The sequence below is a fragment of the Paroedura picta genome, chromosome 6 (genome assembly GCF_049243985.1).
Source record: "Paroedura picta isolate Pp20150507F chromosome 6, Ppicta_v3.0, whole genome shotgun sequence".
NCBI lineage: Eukaryota > Metazoa > Chordata > Lepidosauria > Squamata > Gekkonidae > Paroedura > Paroedura picta.
The window spans coordinates 121,427,726-121,443,272 of record NC_135374.1 but is presented as its reverse complement, the minus strand read 5'-3'; positions in this window follow the sequence as shown (position 1 = coordinate 121,443,272).

Below are 15,547 nucleotides of genomic sequence, written 5' to 3'. Positions count from 1 at the left end.
ATGGAAGGGGCAACCAGCGGGTCTTCTATTTTAGACTTGATTGTCACCAATAGGGAAGAACTAGTTGACGAGGTAAAAGTCATGGGCACATTTGGTAGTAGTAAGCATGTGATTTTGGTCTTTATGATTTTAGGAAAGAGAAAAGCTGTACATAGTCACACAAAGGCCCATTATGCAGGGAGTGGAAGGTCCGCATTCGGGATGAAATGGCGGCAGCTAAAATCACCAATTATGCACGCTGCAGGCAGCAACCGGGTGCAGAGTCAACGTATGCCGCCGAAAAAGCTGCATTAGTGAGATGCGTAAGAAAGTGGAGCTTCCCGGGACCAGGGCGCAACCAGAAGCGGCTCCGGAGTAGCCACGTGCATAATTGGATACTCTGGGTTTTGCTGCCATTGCGTTCTGTCCCGTGCATAAGAAGTTTGCTTCGCTTCTTCCTCCTCCGCGTTCTCCATGCCGCTGTTTCAGCGGCCATGAATAATAGGCCATACAGGCCCTGGAGGGACGAACCAGAACAATTGGGATGAAATTAATTCAAAAGAAATTCCGTCTAAACATCCAGAAGAAGTTCCTGATATTTAGAGTGGTTCCTCAGTGGAACAGGCTTCCTCGGGAGGTGGTAGGTTTTCCATCTTTGGAAATTTTTAAGCAGAGCCTGGATAGCCATCTGATGGAAAGGCTAATTCTGTGAAGGTCTTAGTAGACCATGCATTGAACATGAGTCACCAGTGTGGCTAAAAAGGCAAATGGGATTTAGGGCTGTATCTGCTCTGGTTCGGCCTCACTTGGAGTATTCAGTTTTGGGCACACCAGTTGAAGAGGGATGTAGACAAACTGGAATATGTCCAGAGGAGGGCAACAAAGAAGGTGAGAGTTTTGGAGACCAAGATGTATGAGGAAAGGCTGGTGGAGCTTGGTCTCTTTAGCAACTGACAGGTGATCTGATAACCATCTTCAAGTATTTAAAAGACTGCCATGTAGAGGATGGAGCAGAGGTTTTTTTCTGTTGTCCCAGAGGGACAGGCCAGACCCAATGGGATGAAATTAATTCAAAATAAATTCTGTCTCAACATCCAGAAGAAGTTCCTGACAGAGTGGTTCCGCAGTAGAACAGGCTTCCTCAGGGGGGGGGGGTGTCTCCATCTTTGGAAATTTTTAAACAGAGGCTGGATAGCCATCTGATGGAGAGGCTGATTCTGTGAAGGTTCAAGGGGGTGGCAGGTTACAGTGGATGAGCGATAGGGTTGTGAGTGTCCTATATAATCATAGAATCATAGAATCATAGAGTTGGAAGGGGTCATACAGGCCATCTAGTCCAATACCCTGCTCAACGCAGGATCAGCCCAAAGCATCCTAAAGCATCCAAGAAAAGTGTGTACCCAACCTTTGCTTGAAGATTGCCAGTGAGGGGGAGTTCACCACCTTCTTAGGCAGCCTATTCCACTGCTGAACTACTCTGACCGTGAAAAAATTTTTTCCTGATATCTAGCCTATATCGTTGTACTTGTAGTTTAAACCCGGTTCTGTGTGTCCTTTCCTCTGCAGCCAATGGGAACAGCATACTGCCTTCCTCCAAATGACAACCTTTCAAATACTTAAAGAGGGCTATCATGTCCCCTCTCAACCTCCTCTTTTACAGGCTGAACATTCCCAAGTCCCTCAACCTATCTTCATATGGCTTGGTCCCTTGGCTCCAGATCATCCTCATTGGTCTCCTCTGTACCCTTTGAATTCTATCTACGTCCTTCTTGAAGTGAGGCCTCCAGAACTGCACACAGTACTCCAGGTGTGGTCTGACCAGTGCCATATACAATGGGACTATGAAATCTTGTGATTTTGATGTGGTGCCCCTGTTGATACAGCCCAAAATGCATCACCCTGCCTGCTCATGTTTAGTTTACAATCCACAAGTACCCCAAGGTCTCGTTCACACACAATGTTACCTAGAAGCGTATCCCCCATCCAGTAGGCATGCTTTTCATTTTTCTGACCCAGATGCAGAACTTTACACTTATCTTTATTAAATTGCATCTTGTTCTCATTTGCCCATTTTCCATTGTGTTCAGATCTCGTTGAACTCTGTCTCTATCTTCCGGAGCATTTGCCAGTCCTCCCAATTTGGTGTCATCTGCAAACTTGATGAGTAGTCCCTCCACCCCCTCATCTAGATCATTAATAAATATGTTAAAAAGTACCGGGCCGAGCACTGAGCTCTGAGGTACCCCGCTACTCACCTCTCTCCAGTCTGATGAAACACCATTGACAACAACTCTTTGAGTGCGGTTCTCTAACCAATTCCCTATCCACCTGACTATCTGAAAATCCAGATTGCAGTCCTTCAATTTATCCATCAGAACATCATGGGGAACCTTATCAAAAGCTTTACTAAAATCCAAGCAAACAACGTCAACAAAATTTCCACGATCCAGCAAACCTGTCACCTGGTCAAAAAAGGAAACCAGGGCAGAGTCTGCACTTACTTTCTTTATTCCATTGTCAATCCTGTTGAACTCAGATCACTTTGAACTCGGGTCTTCCTCTCCCCCCTCCTCCCCATTGAAACAGGAACGTCTTCTGCACGTAGTTAGGGAGGCTCAGAAGGTGGGGGGGCTCTTTCTTTTCTTGAATCCTCTTTCTTTCTTTTCTTGAAAGGGGGGGGGGAGAAGCCAAGCAGGGAGCCTCTTTCTTTTCTTGGAGGGGGGTGGAGAGAGGATAGAAAAAGGCAGAGGAGGAAGGAAAAATCAAGGACCGACAGAAGGCAAGCGTGTCACATGACCAGGTGTAGCCTATCAGAGGTTCTCTACCATGGAGCTTTCTTTATTCAGAATTAACAGCAGTCTCAGATGTTGCATAATAAAGGTAGGGTCACTCCGGATCAATCCTTCTTGCTGCAGAAGGAAGATTAAAATCGCCCAATATCCAAACTGAAATCGAATTCTGTGTAGAGGACAGGGACTGAATCGATCTGGGGTTGGAATAAAATCTCCGTTCAGTTTACACCCAGGTTGGTCTGACAGGACCTGTTGGAGACAAATCCATGCTGACTTCCTTCGATCATCAAATTGTCCTACAGATGTTTGTAGATCGCTCCCTTTAATATCTGCTCCATTATCTTCCCCACAACAGAGGTCAGACTCACTGATCTGTAGTTTCCTGGGTCATCCTTCCTCCCTTTTTTGAATACCGGAATAACGTTTGCTCTCTTCCAGTCCTCTGGGACATCTCCAGTCCTTAAAGAGTTCCCAAAGATGATGGACAAGGGTTGTGCAAGTTCTTTGGAAAGTCCTTTGAGCACTCTCGGGTGCATTTCATCCGGCCCAGGGGATTTGAACTCTTCCATTGCAGCTAAATGCCTCTCAACAGCCTCTCTTTCCATGTCAACCTGCCACCCAGACACTAACTCTTGGCTACTGCCATCTCTAGATGTGCCTAAACCCTTTGACCTGTGGGAAAAAACAGAGGTAAAATAGGCGCTGAACCTTTCTGCTTTCTCTGCATCCTCCATTAGAGTTTGTCCATCCGCACCCAACAATGGGCCTATTGCCTCCTTTACTTTACGTTTGCTCCTCACATAACTGAAAAATCTTTTCTTCTTACAGTGTGCTTCCCTGGCCAATCTTAGCTCACTCTCAGCTTTGGCCTTTCTGATGATTGATCTAAAGTGCCTAGTAACCGGTAGGTACTCTTCTTTAGAGCTCTGTCCTTCCCTCCATTTCGTGAACATTTTCCTTTTCTTTCTTAGTTCCTCTTGAAGTTCTCTGTTCATCCAAATAGGCTTCTTAGAGCTTCTGCAGTGTTTTCGTCTTTCTGGGATAGTCAGTGATTGAGCATGCAATAGCTCTTGTTTGAGTAGCGCCCACCCTTCACATGCTCCCTTCCCTTCAAGTATTCTCGTCCATGGTATGACACTCATCATGTCTCTGAGTTTATTAAAGTTTGCCCTACGAAAATCCAACATCCGCGTCTGGCTACAAGCTTCCTTGGCTCCCCATCTCAAAAGGAATTCTAAGAGGACATGGTCACTTCCCCCTAGGGTCCCCACCTCCTTCACCTCATCCACCAACTCTTGCCTGTTGGTCAGTATTAAGTCCAGTATGGCTGAACCTCTTGTGGGTTCATCTACCATTTGATAAATGAAATTGTCAGCCAGGCAGGTCAAAAAGTTGCATGACTGAGGACGCTTTGCAGAGTTTGTTTCCAAGCACACATCTGGGAAATTGAAGTCACCCATGATGACAAGGTCCTGCCGCTTGGATATTTTCTCAAGCTGCTCACAAAGTGCAGCATCCACATCCTCTCGTTGGTCAGGTGGTCGGTAGGAGACACCAACCGCCACACTGTTGGTTTTCCCCCCGCTTATTTTCACCCAGATGCTTTTCACTGTAGATATACTATCCTTCACTAGAATTTCCTGACAGGTAAGCCCTTTCCTCACATACAGTGCCACTCCTCCACCTCTTCGATCTATTCTGTTTTTTCTGAACAGTTCATATCCATCCACTATTACATTCCAGTCATGAGAATCATTCCACTGTTTCTGTGATGGCTACTAGATCATACCTTTCCATCAGCATGAGAAGTTCCAGCTCTTCCTTCTTATTGCCCATGCTTCAGTCATTAGTATAAAGACATCTGAATCGTTTTACTTTTGGTTCCCTATGAGCTGTCCTTGCCAGTTGGGCTGCCCCCGATCGGTCTCCTTCCTTACACTCCCTATGTTGATCGTCTCCTTCCCCTTGTGGCTTCAGTTTAAAGCTCTTCTGATGAATCTCCCCAGGTTCCTGCCAAACACATTCTTCCCCAGTTTCGATAAGTGTAGTCCATCAGGTGCTAGTAGGCCTTCCTCAAGAAAGCCTATCCCATGGTCCCAGAAACCAAATCTCACCTGCCGGCACCAACTACGCAGCCACTGATTCACCTCCATTATCTTCCTCTCCCGACACATTCCTCTTCCCTTGACAGGCAAGATTGAAGAGAATACCACTTGTGCCGCCATTTGCTTGAGCTTCCTCTCCAGATCTTGATAGTTTTTTTTAATAGGAGCGATGGTATTCAGGGACATGTCATTCGTTCCCACATGGACCATCACCATCATGTCACACTCACTTTAGATGATGGGATGGGTGTCCTGGAGGTCCATTGTAATTTGTAGGCAGTGCAACTACTAGGGAAATATAATCTACTGATGATTCTAATTGCTAGGCCAAGAACCCCAGGCTAAGAGCTGCAGGCCAAGAGCCCTTTGTCTCTCACGCCTCTGGCGAGGAGCAGACCTTTTTAATCCTCCCAGCAATCACCCAGCAATCACCTCACTCAGCACCACATTATCCTCACCTGTTCAGCAGCAGCAGCAGCAGCAGCACTCCCCAGCAGCTTTCTCCACGTGCTCTCAGTTGGACAGGGGGTTGGACTAGATGACCAGGAAGTCCCTTCCAACTCTATGATTCTATGATTTTATGATTCTAAGAGCAAATTTTAACTAAGTTAAAGTTATGTTGGGTAAAATCCAATGGTCAGAAAAAAAGGGAAGTCCAAGAATGGTGAGAGTTTCTCAAAAGTGAAATACTGAAAGCACATTTGCTAACAATTCCCTTGAGAAACAACTGGGAGGAACCTAAAGAAACCAGAATGGTTTCATAAACAGCTTTCAAAAGAAATGAGTAATAAAAAAGACATATTTAGGAAATGGAAGGAGGACCTTATAACCAAGGAGGAATATAAACAAATAACCAATGATGGTAGGGAGTGTGTTAGGAAAGCTAAAGCTCAGTATGAGATTAGGGTAGCTAGAAATGCTCAAGACAGTACAACACATCATCAGTGACTTACAACCTTTACTGGATAATGATAGTTCTCTTTCCAAAGCACTGGGGGATAAACCTTTTCTTTCACACAGACAGCCCCCCAATCACAAACAACCCCTCACCCACTACAATGCAGTATCTAATGTGAACATTAGATCACCCACTACAATGCAGTATCTAATGTGAACATTGCAAACTTAAATGGACTCCGGGGAATGGTAGAGGACAGGAAGGCCTGGAGGATCATTGTCCATGGGGTCGCGATGGGTCAGACACGACTTCGCACCTAACAACAACAACAATGTGAACATGGACACTGGTAGCAAACCCAGATGCCAACTTTGCTGCCATATACACTCCAGTGCCACAATTACTAGACCTAACAACATCACCTATACCATCAAAGGCTTATACAACTGCTCATCTACAAACATTGTATATACCATCAAGTGTCAACAATGCCTCTCTGTTCTCTACATAGGGCAAAACAAGTCAAACCCTCCACCAAAGAATTAATGGACACAAGTGTGACATCAAAAACCACAAAATTGTAAAACCTGCAGGGGAATACTTCAACCTTCCAGGACATTCAATAAGGGACCTGAAAGTAGCTGTTTTATTGCAAAGGAACTTCAAGAACAGGCTAGAAAGGGAGATTGCAGAAATGCAAGTTATTACAACACTCAAAACTATAACATACCCTGGACTCAATAAGAACATTGATTTTTTACCTCACTATTCATGCTAACCTTGTTCAACTCGTGTATCCACATTCCTCACAATTTATTTTATTTGTGATAATGTGACTGTAAGGTAATGGTAATGGAATTTTAAGTTTAACTCTGTTCTTGGGATGAGATAATTGCCAGCAATTCCCTTACAGGAATGTTTCACACTTGCATGGTGACAAATGGGGCAAACAGCAAATGGTGGGGTGGGAGCCTTTGATCACTGACAGAGTTTTATTTCTCCTATGTTTTTGTGAACCACTACTGAATTCCAGGGGATTGATTGGCTGTTTTGGCAAAGAATTATCATATGGCTGTTTTTGGATGTATGATACAGCTTACTAATTTAACAGAATTAACTTTTGCTATATATATGGGGGTCTGCTATAGACCACAAACCCAGGCAGAGGACATGGATGTGATTCTTCTAGACCAGATTATGTTCTCAAAGAGGTGGTACATAGTGGTCATGGGTGATTTCAATTATCCAGATAACTGTTGGAAGACCAAGTCTTCTGAAAATGAAAAGTCCAATAAATTCTTGACTTGTCTTGCTGACAACTTCATTTCCCAGAAGGCGGCGTGGACAACTAGGGCATCCGCAGTTTTAGACTTGGTTCTCTCCAATAGGGAGGAACATTGATGAGATGAAAGTAGCGGGCACACTTGGTAGTATTGACCATGTGGTTAAGGAATTTGTAATCTTGGGGAAGAGAAAAAGTGTATTTAGACAGGCAAAAATTTGCTTCAGGAAAACAAATTTTAACAAACTTTATGTTATGCTGGATAGGAGTTCAAGAGGGAAGGGAGTTTCTCAAAAGTGCGATACTGAAAGCATAATCATAAACAACTCTCTTGAGAAGGAAAAATGGGAAGAGCCTAAGGAAAGTAGGGTGGTTCCATAAACAGCTTTCAAAGGATTTGAGTAATAAAAGAGACTCATTAAAGAAATGGAAGGAGGGTCTTATAAGCAAGGATAAAAAAGGTAAAGGTATCCCCTGTGCAAGCACTGGGTCATGTCTGACCCTTGGGGTGAAGCCCTCCAGCGTTTTCATGGCAGACTCAATACGGGGTGGTTTGCCAGTGCCTTCCCCAGTCATTACCGTTTACCCCCCGGCAAGCTGGATACTCATTTTACCGACCTCGGAAGGATGGAAGGCTGAGTCAGCCTTGAGCCGGCTGCTGGGATTGAACTCTCAGCCTCATGGGCAGAGCTTTCAGACTGCATGTCTGCTGCCTTACCACTCTGCACCACAAGAGGCTCTATAACCAAGGATAGGTATAAACAAATGCTTGTAGCAAGTGTTAGAAAAGCTAAAGTTCAGTATGAGATTAGGCTAGTCAGAAATACTAAATACAACAAAAACGGTTCTTTAGTTCTGTTCAAAGTAAGAAACAGGACATGGTAGGACCACTACAGGGACAAAAAAGAGAAATTTAACAAGTGGTGGAAAAATGGCTGATCTGCACAATTCCTACTCATTCTCAATTTTTTCTTGCAAGGGAAATCCTCCTCAGTGAGACAAAATGATGAGGGATAGGAGTTGCAGCCTAGTATCACTGTCGTGCTAGTTCATAAACACCTAGTTACCTCAGACAACTGAGAGCATGTGGAGAGAGCTACTGGGGAGTGTTTCTGCTGCCCAGGTGAGGCTATTGTGCTGACTGGGTGAGGTGATTCCTGGGTGTTTGCTGGTAGGATTAAAAAGGGCTGCTCCTCGCCAGAGGCGCGAGCCTTTGGCGCGAACCAAAGGGCGAGAGACAAAGGGCTCTTGGCCTGGGGTTCTTGGCTGAATAATCAGAATCAGTAGATTATATTTCCCTAGTACTTGCACTGCCTAGAATTTACAATGGGCCTCCAGGACACTCATCCCATCATCTGCAGTGAGTGTGACATGATTGCCTTCCTCCCAGAAGGCAAGATGGACTACATCTGCGCCAAGTGTAAGTTGGTAAGACTTTTGGAGGAAAGGATTAGGGGATAAGAAGACAGCATTATTACTCTGACCCAAAGTAAGAAAGGGGAGGAGTTCATAGACCACAGCCATGCAACTCGGAATAAAGAGGATACAACCAGTCCTGAAGAGGATAAGGGGATCGACCTCACTACGGAGCCTCTGCAGACAGTTCGGAAAAAGACTCAACTACCTAGAGCGCGACAATTCTCAGGGCCTTTGGAGCTCCAGAATAGATTTCATACACTTGCAGAGGAGGTGCAAGGGTCAACAAGGGAAGAGGTCCCAAAACAAAGTCTAAGACTAAGTGAAGAGGCCACGGGGATAGAAGGAAATGGAGTTGAGAAGGGAAAAAAAAGGAGAGTACTGGTAATTGGAGACTCCCTGCTAAGAGGAATGGATCGCCATGTGGCTGGGCACGACCCCCTAACACGAGAGGTGTGTTGCTTGCCAGGGGCGAAAATTAAAGACGTTTCAGAACGGCTGACCAAACTCCTCAAATCTACAGATCGCTAACCATTTGTGATGGTCCATGTGGGAATGAATGATCTGTCCCTGAATAACATCGCTCCTATTAAAAAAGACTATCAAGATCTGGGGGGGAAGCTCAAGCAAATGGCAGCACAAGTGGTATTCTCTTCAATCTTGCCTGTCAAGGGAAGAGGAATGCGTTGGGAGAGGAAGATAATGGAGGTGAATCAGTGGCTGCGTAGTTGGTGCCGGCAGGTGAGATTTGGTTTCTGGGGCCATGGGATAGGCTTTCTTGAGGAAGGCCTACTAGCACCTGATGGACTGCACATCGAATCTGGGGAAGAATGTGTTTGGCAGGAACCTGGGGAGATTCATCAGGAGAGCTTTAAACTGACGCCACAAGGGGAAGGAGACGATCAACATAGGGAGTGTAAGGAAGGAGACCGATCGAGGGCAGCCCAACCGGCAAGGACAGCTCATAGGGAACCAAAAGTAAAAGGATTCAGATGTCTTTATACTAACGCCCGAAGCATGGGCAATAAGAAGGAAGAGCTGGAACTTCTCATGCTGATGGAAAGGCATGATCTAGTAGGCATCACAGAAACTGGGTGGAATGATTCTCATGACTGGAATGTAATGGTGGATGGATATGAACTGTCCAAAAAAAACCAGAATAGATTGAAGAGGTGGAGGAGTGGCACTGTATGTGACGAAAGGGCTTACCTGTCAGGAAATTCTAGTGAAGAAGAGCATATCTACAGTGGAAAGCATCTGGGTAAAAATAAGCAAGGGGAAAACAAACACTGTGGTGGTTGGTGTCTGCTACCGACCGCCTGACCAACAAGAGGGTATGGATGCTGCACTTTGTGAGCAGCTTGAGAAAATATCCAAGCGGCAGGACCTTGTCATCATTCAATTTCCCAGATGTGTGCTGGGAAACAAACTCTGCGAAGCATCCTCAGTCATGCAACTTTCTGACCTGCATGGCTGACAATTTCATTTATCAAATGGTAGATGAACCCACAAGAGGTTCAGCCATACTGGACTTACTACTGACCAACATGCAAGAGTTGGTGGATGAGGTGAAGGAGGTGGGGACCCTAGGGTGAAGTGACCATGTCCTCATAGAATTCCTTTTGAGATGGGGAGCCAAGGAAGCTTGTAGCCAGACGCGGATGTTGGAATTTCTTAGGGCAAACTTTAATAAACTCAGAGACTTGATGAGTGTCATACCATGGACGAGAATGCTGGAAGGGAAGGGAGCATGTGAAGGGTGGGCGCTACTCAAACAAGAGCTATTGCATGCTCAATCAATGACTATCCCAGAAAGACGAAAACACTGCAGGAGCTCTAAGAAGCCTATTTGGATGAACAGAGAACTTCAAGAGGAACTAAGAAAGAAAAGGAAAATGTTCACGAAATGGAGGGAAGGACAGAGCTTTAAAGAAGAGTACCTACAGGTTCAAAATTGAGAAAGGAGTTCGGCAAGGCTGTATACTGTCGCCTTGCCTATTTAACTTGTATGCGGAGCACATCATGAGAAAGGCGGGATTAGAGGAGTCACAAATTGGGATCAAGATTGCAGGGAGAAATATCAACAACCTCAGATATGCAGATGATACCACTCTAATGGCAGAAAGTGAAGAGGAACTAAAAAGCCTGTTGATGCGGGTAAAGGAGGAGAGTGCAAAAGTTGAAACTCAACATCAAGAAAACAAAGATCATGGCAGCCGGCCCTCTCAATTCCTGGCAAATAGATGGGGAAGAAATGGAGATAGTGACAGATTTTATTTTCCTCGGCTCCAAGATCACTGCAGATGGGGACTGCAGCAAAGAAATTAAAAGACGCTTGCTCCTAGGGAGGAAAGCTATGGCAAATTTAGACAGCATCCTAAAAAGCAGAGACATCACCTTGCCAACAAAAGTGCGTTTAGTCAAGGCTATGGTCTTCCCAGTTGCAATGTATGGCTGCGAAAGTTGGACCATAAGGAAGGCTGAGCGTCAAAGAATTGAGGCTTTTGAACTCTGGTGCTGGAGAAGACTCTTGCGAGTCCCTTGGACTGCAAGGCGAACAAACCGGTCAGTCCTAGAGGAGATCAGCCCTGACTGCTCTTTAGAAGGCCAGATCCTGAAGATGAAATTCAAATACTTTGGCCACCTCATGAGAAGGAAGGACTCCCTGGAGAAGAGCCTAATGCTGGGAGTGATCGAGGGCAAAAGAAGAAGGGGACGACAGAGAATGAGGTGGCTGGATGGAGTCACTGAAGCAGTAGGTGCAAACTTAAAAGGACTCCAGGGAATGGTAGAGGACAGGAAGGCCTGGAGGATCATTGTCCATTGGGTCGCGATGGGTCGGACACGATTTCGCACATAACAACAACCTACAGGTTACTAGGCACTGTAGATCAATCATCAGAAAGGCCAAAGCTGAGAGTGAGCTAAGATTGGCCAGGGAAGCCCATTGTAACAAGAAAAGATTTTTCAATTATGTGAGGAGCAAACGTAAAGTAAAGGAGGCAATAGGCCCACTGTTGAGTGCGGATGGACAAACTCTAACGGAAGATGCAGAGAAAGCAGAAAGGCTTAGTGCCTATTTTACATCTGTTTTTTTCCCACAGGTCAAAGGGTTTAGGCACATCTAGAGATGGCAGTAGCCAAAGGATAGTGTCTGGGTGGCAGGTTAACATGGATAGAGAGGTTGTCAAGAGGCATTTAGCTGCACTGGATGAGTTCAAATCCCCTGGGCCGGATGAAATGAACCCGAGAGTGCTCAAAGAACTTTCCAGAGAACTTGCACAGCCCTTGTCCATCATCTTCAGGACCTCTTTAAGGATTGGAGATGTCCCGGAGGACTGGAAGAAAGCAACCGTTATTCCGATCTTCAAAAAACGGAGGAAGGATGACCCGGGAAACTACAGACCAGTGAGTCTGACCTCTGTTTTGGGGAAGATAATGGAGCAGATATTAAAGGGAGCGATCTGCAAACATCTGGAGGACAATTTGGTGATCCAAGCAAGTCAGCATGGCTTTGTCTCCAACAGGTCTTGCCAGACCAACCTGGTTTCCTTTTTTGACCAAGTAACAGGTTTGCTGGATTGTGGAAATTCGGTTGATGTCGTTTACTTGGATTTTAGTAAAGCTTTTGAAAAGGTTCCCCATGATGTTCTGATGGATAAGTTGAAGGACTGCAATCTGGATTTTCACACAGTCAGGTGGATAGGGCATTGGTTAGAGAACCGCACTCAGAGAGTTGTTGTCAATGGTGTTTCATCAGACTGGAGAGAGGTGAGTAGCGGTGTACCTCAGGGCTCGGTGCTCGGCCCGGTACTTTTTAACGTATTTATTAATGATCTAGATGAGGGGGTGGAGGGACTACTCATCAAGTTTGCAGATGACACCAAATTGGGAGGACTGGCAAATACTCCAGAAAATAGAGACAGAGTTCAACGAGATCTGAACACAATGGAAAATGGGCAAATGAGAACAAGATGCAATTTAATAAAGATAAGTGTAAAGTTCTGCATCTGGGTCAGAAAAATGAAAAGCATGCCTACTGGATGGGGGATACGCTTCAAGGTAACCTTATGTGTGAACGAGACCTTGGAGTACTTGTGGATTGTAAACTAAACATGAGCAGGCAGTGTGATTCAGTGGTAAAAAAGGCAAATGCCATTTTGGGCTGTATCAACAGGGGCATCACATCAAAAACACAAGATATCATAGTCCCATTGTATACGGCACTCGTCAGACCACACCTGGAGTACTGTGTGCAGTTCTGGAGGCCTCACTTCAAGAAGGATGTAGATAAAATAGAAAGGGTACAGAGAGCTACGAAGATGATCTGGGGCCAAGGGACCAAGCCCTATGAAGATAGGTTGAGGAACTTGGGAATGTTCAGCCTCGAGAAAAGGAGGTTGAGAGGGGACATGATAGCCCTCTTTAAGTATTTGAAAGGTTGTCAATTGGAGGACAGAATGCTGTTTCCGTCCTGGGCGCTGTGTTGTTCAACATATTTATAAATTACTAGTAACTAGGGGAATGCAGCGGGTGCTAGGGCCTTACCGATGTTGTCGGCGCGCTGGTCGGCGGCGGGCTGGTCGGCGGCGGCGGGCTGGTCAGCGGCGGCGAGCCTTTCCCGGGGCCTGGGGAGCTTTTTTTCCCAACGGGGGGGAAGATAAAAGGCTCCCCAAGCCCCGGGGAAGGCGCTCCGCACCTCGCAGAGCTGCGGAGCACCTTCCCTGGGGCCTGGGGAGCTTTTTTTCACAACGGGGGGGGGGAGGAAAAAGGCTCCCCAAGCCCCGGGGAAGGCGCTCCGCAGCTCGCACAGCCACGGAGCGCCTTCCCCGGGGCCTGGGGAGCTTTTTTTCCCAACGGGGGGGGGGAGGAAAAAGGCTCCCCAAGCCCCGGGGAATGCGCTCTGCGCCTCACAGAGCCGCGGAGCGCCTTCCCCAGGGCCTGGGGAGCTTTTTTCCAAATCGGGGGGGGGGAGAAAACACCTCCCCAGGCCCCTAGCGACCCGGCACATGCCGCCTCCGTAAAGAAAATGGCCACCAGCCAGAAGACGCCGCCAGGGAGCCCACCCGCTCAACGGTAAGCCACCTTTTATTCTGTTCCAGTCTGCTAGCGCCCATTTTATTTATACATAAAATGGGCTTAATTTCTAGTACAAAATAAATAAATGTAAGATGAATGCCATAGTTTATGGACTCTCTAGCACTTGCTTTATTAAGTCATTACAAGAACTATCCAATCTGGATTTTACCAAAATGTCGAGTTCTGGCCCATGTGATTTCTTCTGAATTCCCACTAATGTCATGCATGGTGAGTTAATATCCATTTGATCTGTCTTTTTGAGATTTATTTTATCAATAAAGTTATTATCCCTTTGATGATAGTTAATATCATTTATATGAATTGTCTATTGACAGACACATTAAACAAAGGGGTGTTTATGTGATGAACAATCACATATTTTATTTATCTAATAAACACATAATTGATTTTTTAAAAGATCAAGTTGAACAACTTCTTTGAGATGTACAGATCTTCCAGTTTCTATTGGTTTCTAAAACATTCTATTTGTATCAGATTTTAATACTATTGTTCATACAGAGATAAAATATCGACGCATACATAAAACCCTAGATCCAGAATGCTGCTTTAAGATTGCCTGCATGTTTTTAACTAGGAGAGAGGGCATACAAATTAGCACATCCCATAAGAGCCTCATCTGGCTGGAGTGTGTTCCAGGTGCATCCTTGTCTGCATGGTGAGGGCAAGTTGGGTGATGAGTGCACCCAACCATCAGGCCATGTGGCTGTGACAATCCCAATGGTGCATATCTGTTGTCTCTATCAGTAGCACTAATTCTGGACTCAGGAATTCCTGAAGATATGGAGGATGGAGCCCTGGGGAGGATGGGAATTTGAGAAGGGAGGGTGCTCAGTGACGCACAGTGCCAGACAGGTCACCCTCCAAGGCAGCAATTTTCTGCAAGGAACTGATGTCTGTCATGCAGGAGGTCTAAGAAGCCTATTTGGATGAACAGAGAACTTCAAGAGGAACTTGGATGCTTTAGGATGCTTTGGGCTGATCCTGCGTTGAGCAGGGGGTTGGACTAGATGGCCTGTATGGCCCCTTCCAACTCTATGATTCTATGATTCTATGATTCTATGATCTATGTGTCAGGGATCTGTCCTGGGCCCTGCATTGTTCAACATATTTATGAATGATTTGAATTTGGAGGAAGGAAGAGATGGAGTATTTATTTGCAGATGACACTTAACTGGGGATGGGGGGTAGCAAACACACTAGATCAGGGGTAGTCAACCTGTGGTCCGCGGCCCACTAGTGGGCCGTGAAGGCTTCGGTGGTGGGCCACCACGCCTGCCTCTCCCCCCCTCCCGCAGAGAGAAGCTCACCAGGCTGCGAGAGAAGCGGCCACCAAAGCGGCTGCTTCACTCGCGGCGTGGCTAGTTTTCTGCTATGAGAGCTGGGGGGGAAGACGCAGGCGCAGTCGCTGGCACACCGGGAGGCACAAACGCGCATGCGTGGACCTCACACGCATGCGCGGAGCTCACGTGCATGCACGTTGACGCCCCCTGGTGGTGAAAACGCGCATGCACGGAGCTACCGCACATGCACGTTTTCAACACCAGGGGGCGCTAACGCGCATGCGTGGCGCCTAGGCCGCCGGCTCTTCACCACCCCCAGAGGTGGTCCTCAACCTTTAAAAGGTTGGGGACCACTACACTAGATGACAGAATGAGAATACAGGATGATCTTGACAGGCTGGAAAATGGGGCTAAAATGAATTTTAATAGTGAAGTATTTAAAGTTCTGCATTTAGGTAGGAAAAATCAAATACATTACTATAGGATGAGTGAGACTTGTCTTGGCAGTAGTATGTGTTAAAAGGATCTGGGGGTCTTAGTAGTCCATACACTAAACATGAGTCAGCAGTGTGACTCGGTAGCTAAAAAGGGAAACAGGATTTTGGGCTGTATTAAAAGAAGTATAATGTCCAGATCATATGAGGTGATATTATTGCTTTACTCTGCTCTGGTTAGACCTCACCTGGATTACTGTG